Source organism: Manis javanica, chromosome 2 (assembly GCF_040802235.1).
Source record: "Manis javanica isolate MJ-LG chromosome 2, MJ_LKY, whole genome shotgun sequence".
In the NCBI taxonomy this organism is placed as follows: domain Eukaryota; kingdom Metazoa; phylum Chordata; class Mammalia; order Pholidota; family Manidae; genus Manis; species Manis javanica.
Genome location: NC_133157.1, coordinates 136,834,039 through 136,853,107, shown reverse-complemented (window position 1 = coordinate 136,853,107; position 19,069 = coordinate 136,834,039).

Here is a 19,069-nt window from a genome sequence, read left to right as displayed (position 1 = left end):
CTTCTTTTCAGGTGCCTGTTGGCCATTTTGATGTCCTCTTTGGAAAAATATCCACCTGGTTCTTCTGCTTATTTTTTTAATTTAGTAGTTTTGTTGTTGTTAAATTGTATGGGTTCTTTATATTTTTTGGCTATTAACCCCTTACCTGATAAATGATTTGCAAAAATTTCTTCCATTCTGTAGGTCGTCCTTTCATTTTGTTAATTGTTTCTTTTGCTGTGCAGAAGACAAATAGTGTGTAATGTCACTTAAACGTGTAGTCCAAAACAGTCAATCCTGTGAAAAACAGAGGATAAAAAGGTGATTACACAGGGTTACGAAGGTAGGGATAAACTTGTTGGTGGTTAAGAGTACAAGCTTGTAACATGCCATAGAGATCTAATGCAGAGTATAATGAATATAGTCAATAATATTGTACTATAATTATGTGATGTGATTCCTATCACTATAAAGACAATCATATTATCATATACAAATGTATCAGAGGAAAGCTCTGTACACCTTAAACATATAACATTTCATGTCAAGTTTATTAAATAAGAATAAAACAACACAAATCAGACATATTTATAATTTCCACTACACAGAATTCATTGTAACATTGAATTCTTTGCTTAATGGAAGTAAACTTTGTTTATACTTCTAATTCTAATCAAGAAGTATTTCCTATAACACAGGAGTTAGATTTCACTGTGACATAGATAACTAACATTCTAGACAGAAGGAGAGATGGAGGAACTGATAGGCTGGCCTTATTTGATACTGACCCCTCGTGCTGATAAATAAATGCTATCATGGTGTGTTATGATACTTATTTGCTAACCAATGTACTTTGAGCAATTGCAGATGCAAATACAACAAACTTTATGGGATAAATTAATGAGAAAAGCAACAGATCCAAAAATGGAACAATGTGGGACAAGAATAGCTTAGGGTACCCAGAAGAGATCAGACTTACCTCGTTGCTTGAATTTGTCAAGACTGCTTTTACTTGAGCTGTATACCATGGATCTCTGAATTTCACTGCATATAGTCTACATCGTTATCAAATATTTTTCTCTGTGGCATATGGAGCCCAGAGGAAACAGATGTAACAGTTTGCTTTCTCCAGAAGGCAATCTTAGCAATCTCTGCCAACATCCTCACACTGACTCCTGAAGTCAGAGTTCACAAAACCAGGTTAGAAATGCAGGCACACATTCTTGCTTTTTAAAATGCCTGTGTTCATCTGGATATAATTCATATTAGAAAATCACATGATCAATTTAATCACAAATTTCTATGTGACACAAATCATCTCATGTTAAATTATTAAATACTATTTAAACAACCACTGAGTTAGTTAATCATTACTCATAGCTAATCATTATAGGAATACTGTACCTTCTGTATCAAGATGATTCTCTTAGGGGTATGAAAATAGCTCTTTTTTTTCCCTGTGGTCTCTTGTCAGACCTCTCCCTCTGCCTTCCTATGAATTCCATTCCTCCCGTGGCCCCCCTTCTAGGGAGTCCCCTGAACATACTTTAGTGTGGCTGCCCATGGACTCTGTTCCTCACACACACCACCACCACCTGTGCATGCTTGGCTGCACCAACTTGGGGAGTGCATGAAGAGCCCAGCTAAACCCTATCTCTTAAACCCCAGTATTAGAGAACTTAAACAGCCCTGATCAAGAGATTTGTCATGTGTAGGTCAAATACTCGTTTACTGAACTTGCAGACTGCAGGACTAATCTACTAGGAGTCTCATTGAAGCTTCTTTTTCTAGACTTAAAGTGAAAAAATAAAACCATGCCACCCTCCCCCTGGTGGGCAGAAGCACAACATGGGTATGGAAGATCTCTTTCTCCAAAGAAACACTTTCAAAAACTGGACCTTTAGTTTCTGCTCTCTACCTCTTTATAGTCTTCCTTTCTGATTTCACAGCCCTTGAAATGATTCCTGTCCAATTACTTTGAAATTTATGCAGAATGCACTTAAACTTCTTTTTGGACTTTCACATGCTTAGGAATGTTAGTATCTCAGTCTCAACTTTTCATTAATGTATTCTTAAGTATGATGCATTCCACTGAGAAATTTCTCTGAAAAGAACAGCTATGTTTCTGCTAGTATGTTCTCACATTTAATTTCAAAAGTGATTATCGTTTCATAGCAAAAGATAATTTTACTTTTATGAGTCAAGAAGCTTTCAGATATTTAGGTGATGGTCAGGCTGGGGCACTAACAATTTAGGTCTTGGGAACAACTTTGCAGTTCAGCTTTTTATGCTTCCCTAAGTGTAGTGATCCCAAGGTAGCATATTTTGCTGACCTTTCATCAGGTTTACTTATTTATCTAACAGGTTTTCAATATTCAAGCCATATGTAGCTCTATGTTTTTTCACTCTTAGCTGTATGGTAAAAACTAAAAGTGAGACTGCCTGGGTGAAAGTTCTAGTATTCACCTTGTGACTAGAACTTTCTATTCAGAGAGTTATTGTATAGCTAACTTGTGTCATTTTCACTTCCAATAGAAGGTGAGAGTTGACTACGTTTGTGGGCTTCACTGTGTTTCAACCTGGTCTTTATTTCAAATAAGAAACACTAAGTGCTTCTTAAATTGTCCCTTCATCACACACTGAGAATAACTATTGAGAACCAAGTACTGCAATGTAACAACAGAGGGATAGGATTTGTTTACACTGTTAAATGGAAATCTGGCCCCTATGGGTAAAGAGATTTACATTCTAGTGGTGGAGAGAGACATATAAACAGACAAATTGCAGTAAAATATCATGTGTTGTAATAATATATAAACAGTACATTTGGGAGTGAAAAAGTAGAGGAGCCCAGAGGGTCCAGTGAGGAGAAAGCAGCGTTTTACTAGCCTGGAGGAGACAGGAAAGAGTCAGTCCAGTCAGATGGGAAAAAATCATCTTATTTTGTGATCATTTTAAAAGTATTTGAAACAGAGAATATATCCAAAATATTTTCCAGAAGCCATTAATGTGTTCTATTTAAAATATAAAGCATATGTCATGTTATGAAAGTAATCAAGGAAAATAATAATTTGAATCAGTAAACACAAGCCCTCTTCTCATATTGGTATTTTTTTGAAACATCTACTATACTCTGAACTACTTTGTGGTTTTGTATCTTTAACTAAATGTGGTGCATTCTTCCATCCTAACTTTCTGTTACCTTGTAATTTTAGATACCCATATGTATTTCTGGAATCACTGAAGGACATTTTATTTGCTCTCCTCCACTATGACTCAGTTCTCCCTCCTTGATAATTAGGTATCAACACTAGTTATGTACCCAGAAACATCTTCCTGCTTTCAAAATGAGTTATAATCACAATTTCCCATAAAACAAATAAAACACATCTCTGTTCTGAAATAATTTAAATAGAATTTAAATTAGTATAGGAAGTGGCCTTAAATTGGCACACAAAAAATATGTGTACCAGTGGTCAAATATAAATTTTGTAAGTTACCCACCATTAAATTTGATGGCTAGAGATAGTTGTTTGTACATAAAAGAACTGAGACTGGCCATAACTACTCTATTTCTAGTAATGATCTTCTAATAACACAGGATGTATTTTCTTCCTCAAAGTTGTAAGTGTTCTTAAGAGACAATTTAAATTCTAGTTACAAAAGGATAAAAATATTTAAAGTTGGAGGTCATCATCTGATGCTTTACATGAATTTTAGAGAACTGATAAGATTTATACAGCACATGATTGCATATAAATGATTTGCAATATAGGTGAAAGAAAGCAAAGACATCAGTCGCAGAAGACATAAATAATACGTCTTAGTAGTAAATCACCATTGCTTGGCTCTTGGATTCATTGCTCTAGGTCATTTTTACATATTGCTTTAGAGCAAAATTAATAAGTCATGTCAACAGCCAGGCATATTCAACATTCATTCACTCATTTAGTAAATATTTATGGAGCAGTGTGCCTGGGTGATAGGAATAAATTATGAAAAGACATGACCTACCCTTTAATAATGTTTAGTGCAAAGGTTTTCAAATACTCACTTTATTAGGCATTAAAAACTGCTCCTCCATTACCTATAAGGGATGAGGGAGCAGGCAAGAAGAGCTGGCTCTTTGCTGTCATGCAAATTAGAACAGAAGGAATATACCACTATCTCTTGAAAACGCCTTGCAAAGAATGATACTTGATCACGGAAGCATGAGTTTTACAAGACAGGAAAGGTTAAAGGGAGACAAAGACTTCAGGTAAAAGTAAAAAAGCAAACAGATATCAGTGAGAGCTCTTTTCGTACCTGTTTTTTTTTTTTTTGCAGAAAAAATGAATGGTGATTTTATGTAAGTAGAACATTGAGCTATATAATGGATAACTTAGAAGAAAAACCAAAAAGACAATGTAGAGCCAGACCATGAAGGCTTTTCCTATAATGATTAGCTCTTTACCTTATATATTTTAGGAAACAGAGAATTCCTTAAGAACTTCAAGTGAAGTGATTACATGAAATTATCTCACATCCCTCCAGAGAAGGTGGGAGATGAAGCAAGCAGAGTTGGGCAATAGGCCGGGTAGGGAAAACAAAAGATGGGAAAATAAGTTTGAGTGTGACTTCATGATTTTATGAGGTGCTCCAGGCTGTGTGGTGGTGAGAAGTGGAGAGGAAGATACATTTGTACTGAAAATAAAATGAACATGGAAAATAGTAATGATCCACATATAAGACCTTGAATTTTGCTTGCAAATATTTATGTACTTATGCTTATGTGTGTATGTAACGACTCTGGTTTCAAGTTTCTTTATGGTTTGGCATTACTCAGAATCACTGCTTCTTGTTTTCTGCTCTGAATATTTACTTGATATTTGGTCCCATGGGAATTCTAGCACTTCTGAAAAGGGTGGTTTCAACCCCCTGACTTTGAGAGCCCTGTTTTGTCATGCTGGAGCTCAGTGGGTTTGGGGGGATTTCCCTGCCATTTACTTCTTGTAATCATAAGTGCTATAATGCAGAGTCCACATTTAATTACACTAAATGTAAATGGTCCGCATTTACAGAGGATTTTGGACTTTTTCCAATTCAGTTGTTCAAAACAGTTTACTATTTTTGACTTTTTTATGCTCTACACAGAAGAGAGACATAAACTGAAAGCCTGCCAGTGAATGTGGGCTCAAGAAATAGAATGTGGACAGTTGTGGGAATGGTAGTTAACAGTAATAGATCATTCCCTTCTCAGAAGCACAAATTGTGGTTTCCCCAAGTCCAGCTGCCCTGTGGTGTGCTGGGGCTGGAGCTGGCTGAGGGGAGCCACCTGCTTGAATGACTTGAGAAAGGTCTCCAGAGGAGTGTATATACAATGAGAATCTTCAAACATTATGGCTTCTTTATTAGAGAACTGATGTCTTTGCTTTCTTTCACCTATATTGCAAATCATTTATATGCAATTATGTGCTGTATAAATCTTATCAGTTCTCTAAAAAACAGCTCACCAGTCTGAATTCATCAGCTGCCATGGCACAAACAAAATCATTAAATCACACTACAACAGCAGCTCTCCTTTTATTTATTTTAAAATAATTTTGACATTTTCTATTAGCCATAAAGACATGTTTAAATAAAGAGAAAAATGTGGAAACAAATTATGATAAGTTTCTACTAGCAAGACCTTTTTTTTTTAGTTCTCCAGAGAAAAGTTTTGACTAAAAACATAATGAAACAGATACTGCAAATTGAATGTATTGCATGGACAGTGGGAAAAATATAGGTTTTGTGGTTTATACAATTTGGAAGACTTTCATTAAAAAAACTAAAACAAAATTAAGATTACAGAAATGAATTTGAAAGTAAATATTTGCTTAGAATAAAAAGGAAATCATAACAAATCATACATTTAAAAAAGCTAATGCATATGAGCATCAAAAAGTCCAGAAAAGTAGAATATTTATTAATAGCCTTATAACCTTTATGCCATCCTGTAATTTTTCACTGCATATGCTCTCATTGTTTTTTCATATGACAATGACTTTGCACTGTTGTTTTATATGGAGGGAGTAGAAAGATGAGTCAGCTTTCTTCCAGCATGGTTGATTATTAACTTCTATTATTTATATTTAGGTTATATTAAAAATGGATCTTCACACATCACACTCTCCAGTTGCAGAGTACACTCAAAGGCTACAAATGGAATTGACTGTGAATTACATAAATATATCCTATTAACCCCAAACTCTGCTTTCCCAGGTCCACAAAAAGCCCTTTAGTCTCTGTAACATTACTCCATATACAAAAGAAGCATGGGAGAGAAGAGGAAGGTGGCAAAATGACAGTCATCTGAAGCAATTGCAGTTAAAATGTCCCACTTCTGCAAACTGTTCAGAGAAGTGACTGTGTGCACACTGCTAGCCCTCCCTCCAAAGGCTTGGAAGGGGCCCAGGGCAGCTTGGTCTTCAGTGTTCCACAGAAAGGGCTCTCCTCCATGCAACATGCTGATGGCTGCCTGGCTGCCTGAAGGGAAGTCAGAAGATTCTCAGACCTGGAAAGGAAGGAAGAGGATGTGATACATTAGTGATGGGCATAGGGCTGAGAAATATGATTGAGAAGGTCAGTACTTATCATTCCTTCTGAAGAAACATAACTCTTTTTGTCATAAATAAAATGTTTTCCCAAGGAAGGTAGCTGTGTTTATGGAGCATCTAAACCTGTTCTGTCCAATGTGGTAGCAACTTAACCACATACTGCTTTTGAGCCCTTGAAATATGGCTAATTTGAGTTGAAGTATGCTGACAATACAAAATACACACTAATCTGAAAGACTTTTGTGACTCTTATTTGTGGCTTTCATTATAGATCTTGTTTGTCACTGTTCTAAGTATTTACCTAACATAGGATTTTTTTCTAAACCAGTGTTTTTAAGTGAATAACAATTTTGAATGTTACATCTTGAACATTCCATTTGTTTGTGGAATGAAAAAATTGAAACAGAGAAGGAATATGATGATAGATTATCAACATGATATAGATAGCAGATTTTTTAAAAAAGGCTTAATTGTGTCTTCATTATGAAAAGTCTATAGTCTATGATACAAGAAAAAAGCTATGGCAAATTGTAGATTATCATTTTTAAAAAATATGTATATACTGAAATACTAACAGGACCTTTTATAAAAGTTGCAATTATCATACAGGACAGTCTCGTATACCTATACCCAGACTCTCCAGGTGGATGCATCTTGCATAATTATATGGCAATAGTAAAGCCAAGAAACTGACATTGAAATAGTTCTCATGCATTTTTCTATGCCATTCTCTCATGTGTAACCACCACACAAGCAATGTGTAGCACCATTCTGTCACTACCAAGATCTCCCTGTTGCTACTCCTTAATATTCACAGCACCATTTCCTCCCTCACCAACCCTAACCACTGGCAATCATTAATCTGTTTCCCATCTCTATAATTTTTGTACTGTAAGAATGATGATTTGGTTATTCTCTTTAAGGTATTATGAACAATCACACGCAAATGTTTATGTAGGCAGAAATGTCCAGGAGTTAAGTGCTGGGTCTTATGGCAAAGTGTATGTTTAGTATTTTAAGAAAACCCAAACTCTTTTCCAGAGTAGCTGTACCATTTTACCTTCTCACCAGCAAAGCATGAGAGATCCAGTTTTCCACATTTTTTTTGCCAGCATTTGATATTGTCATTTTTTTAAATTTAGTTACACTAACAGGTATAGATGGATAGTTCACTGTGGTCTTGATGTGCATTTTCCTAAGGCCTAGTGTTACTGGTCATCTTTTCATGTGCTTATTCATCATTCTCTGCAGTGAAATATCTATATTTTTTGCCAGTTTGCTATATGGACTGTGTATTTTACTGTTGAGTTCAGAGAGTTCTTTATATATTTTAAATACTTCATATATTATATAAAGAGATAAATATGTGCCTCATATATTCAAAATATTCAGATTTATGGTTTCAAAACATCTTTTCTTAGTCTAATTTGTCTTTTAATCCTTTTAACAAAGTCTTCTGTGATCAAAATGTTTAATTTCATGGAGATTGATTTATCAGATTTTTTACTTTATGTATTAGATGTTTATGGTATCATGCTAAGAACTCTTCGCCAAGTCATAGATATCACAGATTTTTCTCATATACATTCTTCTAAAAGTGTTATAGTTCTAAACTTTACAAAGAAATGTATGATCAATTTTGATATAATTTTTCTTAATTAGGTGTAAGGTTTTTATCAAAGTTCCCTTTTACAACATATGGATAGCCAGTTTACCTCAGCACCATTTGTTTAAAAAATTAACCTTCCTCCACTGAATTGCTCTTTCAAAAATTATTTGACTGTGTAGTGTGGGGCTCTTTGGGGTTCTTCTTTTCCTTTGATATATATATGCGTGTGTCCCTTCATCTATAATGCACAGTCTTAATTACTATAACTATATGATAGGTTTTGAATTGGGACAGATTAATTCTCCCAGTTATTTTTTTAATTGTTTTTAACTGGTCTAGTTCCTTTGCTTTCCATATAAATTTTAAAGTAATCTTATCTACAACTACAAAAATGTCTAGCTGATATTTTGATAAGAATTCTCCTAAGCCCATTCATCAGTATGGGGAGAATTGTTATCTTTACTAAATTGAGTTTTCTAATCCAGTAACTTGGTATGTCTCTCTGTTTAAACCTTATTTGGTTACTTCTACCAGCATTTTATACTTTTTAGCATACAAGTCCTATGTACTTTGTTTACATTTACCTAAGTATTTCATTGTTTTGAGCATCTGTTAACAGTTCTTTATTTTTATTGTTCCCTCATATTCCTTGTTAGTAAGTGAAAATTCAATTGAATTTAATATGTGAGTCATGTATTTTTTTACCTTGCTGAAATCACTAGTTCCAAATTTTTTTTGCAGATTCCTTGGAACTTTCTACTAAGGCAATTTTGTCTTCTGCAAAAAGGACTATTTTTTTTCCTTTTGGATCTGCTTGCCATTTATTCCTTTTGTTTTCATATTGTGTTGGCTAGAACTTCCAGTGCTATCTCATCAGAGTAGTAGAATAAGCTCCTTCATTGTTTCCCATCTTAGAGGGTGTGGGTACAAATGCACTATTTCCAGAATCTCTCACTTGGCCTTAGTGGATCTCCGTATCAATAGGTGTTTTTGAGAGTGGAGAGAAGTAGTCTATCTCCATATCAACAGGTGGTTATAAGGGTGGGGGAAGGAAGGGTATAACTGGACTAGAGAAGTTGGATGGGAACCTTTTTGGACCTGGGTTGGAGAGACCCGGGTGAGCAGAAGTGGATGACTGCTTGTAAGAAGTAAACAGTTTCTCCCCCTTTATTTCTCTCTTTGACTCAAAGGTATTTTGGATTCAAAAGTATTTTGCCCTGGGCTGGGAAAATATTTTCCCCCTGATGTTATATCTGGAGGAAGTTGGCAGGACTACTGGATCCAAAATCTGTCTTCATTGGTGTGACCCTTGGGCATGCTGCCCCTAGAGATGGTGAGGAGATGCCCAGAACCGTCCCTGTGGATGGTGGGAAGGCCCCAGTGGCTGCAGTGGTGGAGGGTGCAGCTTCACCTAGGAGCCCCCTATCCATGGAGCTTCCAATTGGGGAGCCCCTAGTGGGGAACTGGTCTAGGGTAAAGCACCTCCTAGAGGAGTGGGGTCTTCCCCAGAATTGGGTGTGGAGACACTGAAAGCTGTGGAATTAGCCCTTTGTGAATTCGAAGACTGTTTAGAGGCCCTGAATGGATGTGTAGCAGTCAGGATTGTGAGATGTGTTTTCGAGATAGTGGAAAGGGTTGTCGAGGAGAAAGACACACTTCAGCATCACTTGGAGGAGCTGGGCAATGACCTATGGGAGGCCCTTAAGAAAGAGAGACAGTTATTGAGAAGACAGGGTGTGCTCCTAGAAGATACATTAGCAGCAAGGGAAGAGGTAGGAGAATCCATGTTGCAAGAGGCCATGACAGAGGAGGAGGAAAAAGTGATACCTTCAGCCTTGGAGATGGTAGAGTTGATGTCAGGGGAGAAAGAGGGGCTAGGGCCAAGGGCCGAACTGTTGATGAGGCCAGCACTGGAGGTACCAGCCTCCTCTGTATTAAAGGCCCACCCTGTTGTAATTAAGAAAATAAAAACACAACAACTGCAGGCTCCTTAGGGGAAGGAGCAGCTCCCTCTCCAGGTTGTGGAGCACTCCATGCTCCTCCCCTATATCCAGGAAGAGCTGGTGGACATGAACATCGGGTTTCAGCACTGGAACTTCTGCCTACACAGCTTTTGTGTCTTTGGGATATGGGGATGGAAAACATTGCTATGTCAGGTTCTGAAATGGGTAGACTTGCTTCCCTGATGACTCACCCTTCCATCTGGCAGCAGTTGCAAAGTGCCTGTCACATTTCAGGGAATCAGGTGTTTCTGGATTGGCTGTCAGCAGCCATTAGGGCAGTTTGGCCAAATCAGGGTGATTTACCATACTTACCCACAAGTTGGAAAACATATGCAGAGCTCCAGCAGGTGTTACAGGCACTGGGCATGAAAAAATATCATTTATAATATGGAAACCCAAAGCCCTGATGAAGAGCTGTTCACCATAGGGTTGAGGAATCTGGTGCTCCATACAGCACCTCATCTCTCCTTGGGTCCCTGGTGACTATTCTTGCCTTCCAAATAGGGCAACCCATAAATGAGGCTACTTGTATTTTAGCAGATCTGGGAGAAGTTGAAACATAAGAGCACAGCAGAAAGTACAGGCTACAACTGAAAGCAGAGGTGCAAAGGGCCTCATAAAAATCTTGAGGACCCAGATGTGAGTTTATTTGATAAAGGCTGGGGTAGTGAAAGAAAAATTGATGGGCAGCCCAATAGTATCTTGTTACAACTGTGGCACAAATTAGAGCCAGAGCAGTAGTTCCAGCCGCTGAGTTCCAGGACATGGAAACCAGAGCAAAGCCCCATGTCCAGCCTGAGTCCCTGCAAAACTTCCTAGGGGACAGGACGCAGGCTCTGCCTGTGCACTCAACTCCACAGGAGTATGATTGGGAATCACTGTTTGACTCAATGCCCCAACCTTGGGGGACATAGTGGGGACCAGAGGACGCATGTAGAATTAGCAGTTCATTAATTAACTGTGAATGTACAACATGTTCTGGTGCTGGTGGATATAGGAGTTGAATGTTCTCTGATTTATGGCAACCTGAGGATTTTCCTGGGACTCCTGCTGTGATAGATGGCTATCGGGGTAAGGCAATTAGAGTGAAGAAAGCCCAAATCCCATTGGTGATAGGGCACTTAACCCCAAAGGACTATACTGTGTACATATCTCTCATCCCTGAATATATTTTGGGGTTAGATATCCTGCAGGGCCTGTGGTTACAGACCCCTGCAGGTGAGTTCAGACTGAGGGTACATGTGGTAAAGGCAGTTCTGAGGGGATATGCTCAGCACCCACCTGTAGGTCTGCCTGTACCTCAACAGGTAACAGATAGTAAGCAGTATAAATTGCCTGGTGGGCACAAGGAAATTGGAGAAACTCTGAAGGAGTTGAAGAAGGTGGGCATCATAAAGCCCACTCATAGTCCTTTTAATTTCCCAATGTGGTCAGTGAAAAAGCCAGATGGCTCTTGGTGTATGACCTTGAATTACAGGGAATTGAATAAAGTCACACCCCCTTTGCATGTTGCTGTCCCCTCTATAGCAGCCCTTATGGACACCCTCAGTCATGAACTAGGTATGTATCATTCTGTTGTAGACCTTGCTAATTATTTTTTTCTCTATTGACAGGGAAGGCCAGCAGTGGACATTCACTGTCCTTCCACAGGGATACCTCTACAGTCTCACCATTTGTAACAGACTTGAAGCCCAGGATGGCCACCTGTAAGCAACCACAAATGATGTGTGGCTATATTACTACATTGACGATATTATGCTCACATCTGATTCTCTTGAAGATTTAGAAAGGGTAGTTCCTAGACTGCTGCAACATCTACAGGAGAAAGGATGGGTGGTGAACAGCACCAAAGTTCAGGGACTTGGTATGTCTGTGGAGTTTTTAGGTGTTGTCTGGTCGGGTAAAACTAAATTTATCCCAGAAGCAGTCATAGACAAGGTCTATGATTTCCCTACGCCTATCGCTGTTCAGTATTACAAGAGTTTTTGGGTCTTTTTGGCTACTGGAGAGTGTTTATCCCACACTTGGCACAAATTCTGAAGCCCTTGTACTGGTTGGGTATCAGGTAGGACTGGGATGAAACATGTACATCTGTTTTTACTGCTGCTAAGTGAGCAGTCAAAGCTGTACAGGCTTTGAGTGTAATGGACTCATCAACACCCTGTGAGCTAGATGTTCCTGCAACTGAAGATGGTTATGGATGGGGCATTTGGCAGCAGCATGAATAGGCACACCAACCTACTGGATTCTGGTCACAACTATGGAAAGGAGCACAGATCAAGTACACTTTGATAGAGGACAACTGACTGCTGTGTAGCAAGCCTTTCTAGCTATGGAGCCCATCACTGGAACAGCTCTGACCAAAGTAATAACCACCCATCCCATTGCAGGGTGCATGCAAGACTGGACCCAAAGGCCATGAAGTGTGGCATAGATGCCTAAACTGGCCAAATTGGGTTCATACTTAGAGCAGTGTAGCACCCTTTCTACTAGCCCCTTTAGTGGGGAACACAAATGCTTTCTGGGACCAGTGATGTATACCAGTGGAAAGCAGGAAGAACTTGCTTCTGAGCCATTGGTAGCTGAGAGTCCTTATCAGGATGGAAAAGCCCCTATGCTGAGAATGCTTGGTATACAGACGCTCCAGTTGTGGGAAGCCCCTGAAGTGGAGGGTTGTGACTTTCCATCTTAAGACTGAGACTATATGGATGGATAATGGAGGGGGAAGAGCAGTCAATGGACTGAGTCATGGGAAGTATGGCTCATGATTACCCAGGAGCCCTCCCCTATAGTTGTCTGCAATGACAGCTGGGCCATCTATCGGGGCTTGACCCTGTGGTATCATGCCCACTGGATGGTTGGTCACCAGTCCCTTTGTGGGCAAGAGTTGTGGCAAGACCTATGGGCCTCTGGTAAGACTAAGACCATTACTGTACATCATGTGACTGGCCATTTGCCTCTGGCATCCCCAGGAAATGATGAAGCAGACACATTGGCCCATGTGCACGGGCTAGGAGGAAAGCCTATCTCTGACATGGCCCAATGATTTTATCAGCATTTGTTGCACGTGGGGCAAAAGACAATCTGGGCTATAGCCCATCAGTGGGGCTTGCCATTGACCTTTGAAGAAGTCAGAAGAGCCCTGGAGTGCCTTGTGAACACTGAGTTCTGCAGCAACATGATACAATAGTAAGGGGGTCAATACCCCTTGTCAGGTGGTACATAGACTATATTGGGCTGCTGTCCATATCAGAAGGATATTGTTTTGCCATGACTTGTGTGGACATGGCTACTGGGCTATTGGTTGCTTTTCTTGCACATTATGCAAATCACCAAACACCCAAAAGGGGCCTAGAGCATCTCTTTGCAGTCTATGGCTGGCTGCAGGTAATTGAGAGCCATCAAGACACCAACTTTACTGTATAATTACAAGAATGGGTAGAATGGGTACAGCAATTAGGAATAAAGTGGAAATTTCATTTACCATATAACCCTACTGGGGCAGGCATGATAGAGAGGTACAATGGTTTGTTGAAATCTGGCCTGAAGTCGGATACCAATAGTCAACAGAGCTGGTCACTTCACTATGGACAGTGCTATGGCGTTTGAAAGAGAATCCCCATAAAGGAGCTTAGAGCCCTGTGGACTTGCTGTCTCTCCTATAGAACTGTATGTGTAAACTAAAGTGGAGCTATTGAAGCCAGGATATAGCCAGCAGAGTAACATCCTGCTGCCAGCACCAACTGCATTAAACCCTGGAGATTCTGTTGAGTGGATGTGGCGCTGGACATTTTGACACAGAGACCAGAGATGGCTGACCCTTCTGGCACTTTGGGGAAAAGGTCTGGAAGTTGACCTCCTGTATATTCCTGGAGTAACGGCAGAGTGGCCACCAAAGATCACGGTAGTGTACCCAATATGTCCAGGAGGTAAGAGCATCTTACAGGGAAGTTTTGTTTTATCTTTATGGTTAGTGCATGTACCTCCTGTAGCCCTATATATTGACCCATCTGTAACTCCCACAGGGAGAGTGGTGAAAGTCTGGTATACTAGACCAAGATGAGATCCCATTCTTTCCACTGTCCTATCATGGGACCAGTCTCTTGTATGCATCCTTCCTGATGGACAAGATTTGCCTATTCTGGTGCCATTAAAACATGTATCTTATCACCCTTAAGGTTATTTTCTTCTACAGTTCCTGGGGCCTGGATGTGCCCCCTGGCTGCAGCTACCACATGATGATTGCTCTAAACTCCTTATCAGTTCAGCTACTGACCGCCTGTGGAATGGGAGAGCTATGGACTTAATCTGCATAGGACTTCGAACCTACCTGAATGCTCTGGCTTGAAGATTATCATGATTTTATTGCTGTTATTGTATGTTATTAGTCTGGTTACAGTGCTCCAGGTTTCTTGCACAGGGGCCATTGCAGAATATGGGGAGCGAGTAGATTGTGAGGTGAGATTTCTGTAATATAAATTCCATTGTAACAATAATTAGGATATCTATCACTTTACATAACTATCATTTCTTTCAGGTGATTGGAAAAATTAATTTCTAGTCTCTTAGCAACTTTGATTATTATAATAAAATATTTTATCTATATTAACTACTCTTAACATTAAATCTCTAGGACTTATTTACTACTCTTTGCAAGTTTATACCCTTAAACCACAATTGCCCAATCCCCTGCCCCCATCCCTGTACTCTCTGTTTGTATTTTACCCTCTGTTTTTATGAGTTTGGCTCTTTTAGATTCCATGTACAGGTCTTATCATGCAGAGAATTTATCATTCTCCATCTGCACTTGGCATAATGTGCTCAAGTTCCATCATTTTGCTGCAAATGGCAGGATGTCCTTTCTCGTGGCTGAATAATATTCTTATGTATATATCTCTCACATCTTCTTTATACACTCATCCATTGATGGACACTTAAGTTTATTTTCATGTCTTGGCTGTTCTGAATAATGCTACAGTAAACATGAGAGTGCAGATATGTTTTCATATCCTGTTTTCATTTCCTCTGGGTATATAGCCGGAAGTGGATCATGTGTCACGTCTATTTTTAATTTTTTGAGGAACTTCTAAAGTGTTTTCCATAATGAATGAACTAATTTACATTCCCACCAAAAGTGTACAAGGCTTCCCTTTTCTCTACATCTTCACCAATGCTTATTATTTCTTTTCCTCCTGATGACAGCCATGCTAAAAAGTATGAGGTGATATCTTATTGTAGTTTTAATTTTTGTTTCCCTGATTATCAGTGACACTGAGAATATTTTCATGTATGTGCTGGTCATTTGGATGTCTTTTGGAAAAATGTGTATTCATTTATTTTACTGGCTCTTTTCAAGTTTTCTTGATGAGGTTCTATAAGCTAAGGATTTTCTAAGTTGATATCAATTTAGTGCTATAAATTTCCCTCTCATAACCTCTGTAGCTGCATACAAAGTGTTTTGATTTGTTGTATTTAATTTTGTTCAGTTTTTTTATTTAAAAATTACTTTGAAATTTATGTTTTTTATTTCTTTGTAGTTCCAGCAGTTATTAAGAGATGGGTTTTAAAGTATCCAACTGTAATTGTAGATTTGTCTATATCTCCTTTCTACTCTATCAATTTCTATTAAATGTATTTTGAGCCTGTAATTATTGTACATACCATTTAGGGATCATTCTGTTTCCCTTAGATAATTCTTTTATCATTAAATGCCTCTCTTTGCTCCAGTACTATCATTCACTCGAACATACTTTATCAGATAGTAGCATAGCAAGGTAATATTTTCTTGATTGTGGTAAAATACATATCCACAACATTTACCATTTTAGCCATTTTAGTGACACTAAGTACATTCATATTGTACAACCACTGCAAACACCAAAAATTTTCATTTTCCCAAACTGAAAATTTGTGCCTTTAAAAAACTGCCCATCCTCCTTTCTGACCAGTCTTTAGCAACCTGCAGTATTTCTCTATGAATTATACTCTATGAGTTTTATAATTTTTGGACATTTTTATGTCTTGGTCTATTTTGAGTAAATTTTTATATATGGTGTAAGGTAAGGATCCAACATTCTTTTTCATGCAGAAATCTAGTTTTCCCAGCACTGTTTCTTGAAAAGACAATCTTTTCCTCACTGAATGATCTTAACGCCCTTTCTGAAAATGATTTAACCACATAGGTCATGATTTATATGTAGGCTCCCTATTCTGTTTCTTTGGTCTGTCTCCATGTCTCACTTTACACCAGCACCATCTTGGTTTGATTATGACAGTTATATAGTAAATTTTGAAGTCATGAAGTGTAAGATAACCAAATTCATTATTTTTAAGATAATTTTGGCTTCTCACAGTTCCTTGAGATTCCCTATGAAATTTTAAGATGGATCTTTCCATTTTTGACTAAAAGTCAGTGGGATTTCATAGAAATTTAATTGAATCTGTAGACTGCTTAAAGTATTGCTATATTAACTATATTAAGTCTTCCAGTTTAGGAACACTGTATCTTTCCATTTATTGGTGTCTAATTTTTTTCAATAATATTTTGTATTTTCAGTATAAAAATCTCTTCTCTCCTTGGTTAAGTTTATTTCTAAGTACATTTTTGAAGCTATTATAATTAGAATTGTTTTCTTAACCTCCTTTTCAGATTGTTCATTGTTAGTATATAGAAATTCAACTTATGTTTTCATCCTGATTTAGTATCCTGAAACTCTGTTGAGTTAACTTATCATTTCTAATAATTTTTTTTGTGTGTAAAATCTTAAAGGATTTCTGTATAAAAGGTCATGTTATCTCTTCCCAATTTGGATGTCTTTTATTTCTTCATCTTCCCTAATTGCTCTGACTAGAAATTACAGTCTTATGCTCTGTAGAAATGGTGAGAGTGGGCATCCTTGTTTGTTCCTCATCAAAGAGGAAATACTTTCAGTCTTTCACCATTGATATAATAATAATTGTGAGTTTTTCATATATAGCCTTTATTATGTGAGGCAGTTTCTTTCTGTTCCTAGTGTATTGGATGTTTTTTGTTATGAAAACATGTTGAATTTTGTCGAATGCTTTTTCAACATTTATTAAATAGATGTCATGGGACTTTACTCCTTCATTGGTAGGTGGTATATTACATTGATTGAAATTCATATGCTGAACCATCTTTGCAATCCAGGAATAAATTCCATTTGGTCACAGTGTATAATTCTTTCAATCTGCTGTTGAATTTCATTTCTTATTATTTTATTGAGAATTTTTGCATCAAAATTCATAAGGGATATTAGTCTACAGTTTTCTTATAGTTTCTTTGTCAGGTTTTGGGTGTAGGTACTGCTGGCTTCATGAAATGAGTTAGAAAGTATTCACTCTTAAATTTTTTGAAGGGTTTTTAAGAAATCTAGGTAAAGGTTTGTTTGTCTATTTGCTGTTTTCAAAGAACTTAGGCTTTGTTGGCACTCTCTATTGTTTCTCTACTCTTTATTTACCTCTGCTATGATCTTTATTATTTCCTTCATTCTGTTGACTGGTTTAGTTTTCTCTTATTTATATGGTTCCGTTAGTTGTAAAGTTAGGCTGTTGATTTGGGACTTTGTTCCTTTTTAATTTAACCATTTATAGTAAAAAAAAAAATGTCCCTATTAGTACTATTTTCATTGCATTGCTTAACTTTGGGTATGTTGTACTTTTATTTGCATTTGTCTCAATAAATTTTATAAATTTACTTTTAATTTCTTCTTTTACATTTCATTATGTATATTGTTTAAGTCCCACATATTTTATTTTTTGTTTTCTGTTAGTTTTTCTGTTTTCTTTTTTTTTTCATTTGTCTTTTTCCTGCTTTCCTCTGGTTGACTTGAACATACTTTCAGAATTCCGGTGAGATTTATACATAGTTATTTGAGTGTTATTTCTTGAAGATGATTTAGTGGTTGCTTTAAGCATTATATTATACATACCCAACTCATCATCATCTGTTCAACATTTTACCAGTTTGAATGAAGTATAAAACCCTTAACTTTTTTTCTCCTTCTACCATTTATAATAATTGTCTTACATATTTATCTGTACATATTGAAAACCACACAGAGTATTATAAGCTTTTGATTCAACTGTCAAATATAATTTCACACTCAAAAGAGGAGAAACATCATATTTGACTGCATTTTTCTCTTTACATTGTGCATTCTAAGTTGGTTTTTTCACTGTTTCCTTTCTGTTCAGGAAAATTCCTTTTTAGTGTAAGTCATCTTTTTAGTGCAAGTCTGTCAGTTCTCTTAGTTTTCCTTTATATGAGAATGTATTGATTCCCTCCTTATTCAAGAAGTCTGTTTTCACCAGATATAGAATTCTACAATGATGGTCCTTTTCTCTCAGCAATTGAAGAAAAATCAATGCCATTTCCTTCTTTCTTTCATGGCTTCGTGGAGAATCGATTGTCACTCACACTGTTTTTCACTTTTTGCCAAGGCATCATCTTCTCTGCTTGCTTCCAAGGAGTTGTCTTTTCCCGTAGTTTTTAGATGTTTGACTATGATGTGTCTTGGCATGGATTTCTTTGTGTTTGATGCTTTTGGTTTGCTCATCTTAATCTATAACTTCAGGCCTTTTGACAAATTTGCAAAATTTCTATCCATTATTTCTTCAAATAGATTTTTCAACCCCACTCACTTTCTCTTCTGGAATTTTGAAGACACACATGTTAGACATTTTATTTTAATCTCACAGTTCCCTGCGATTATATTCATCTTTATTTTTTTAGGCTCTTTCCTCTGTGTGTTCTAATAGTGTAGTTTATATTATTTTTCCTTTAAGTTCACTGATGGTTCTCTCCATCCTATTTATTCTATTGTTGAGACCATCTACTGAGGTTTTTATTCTTCTTGTTATATTTTTCCAGTTTAAAATTT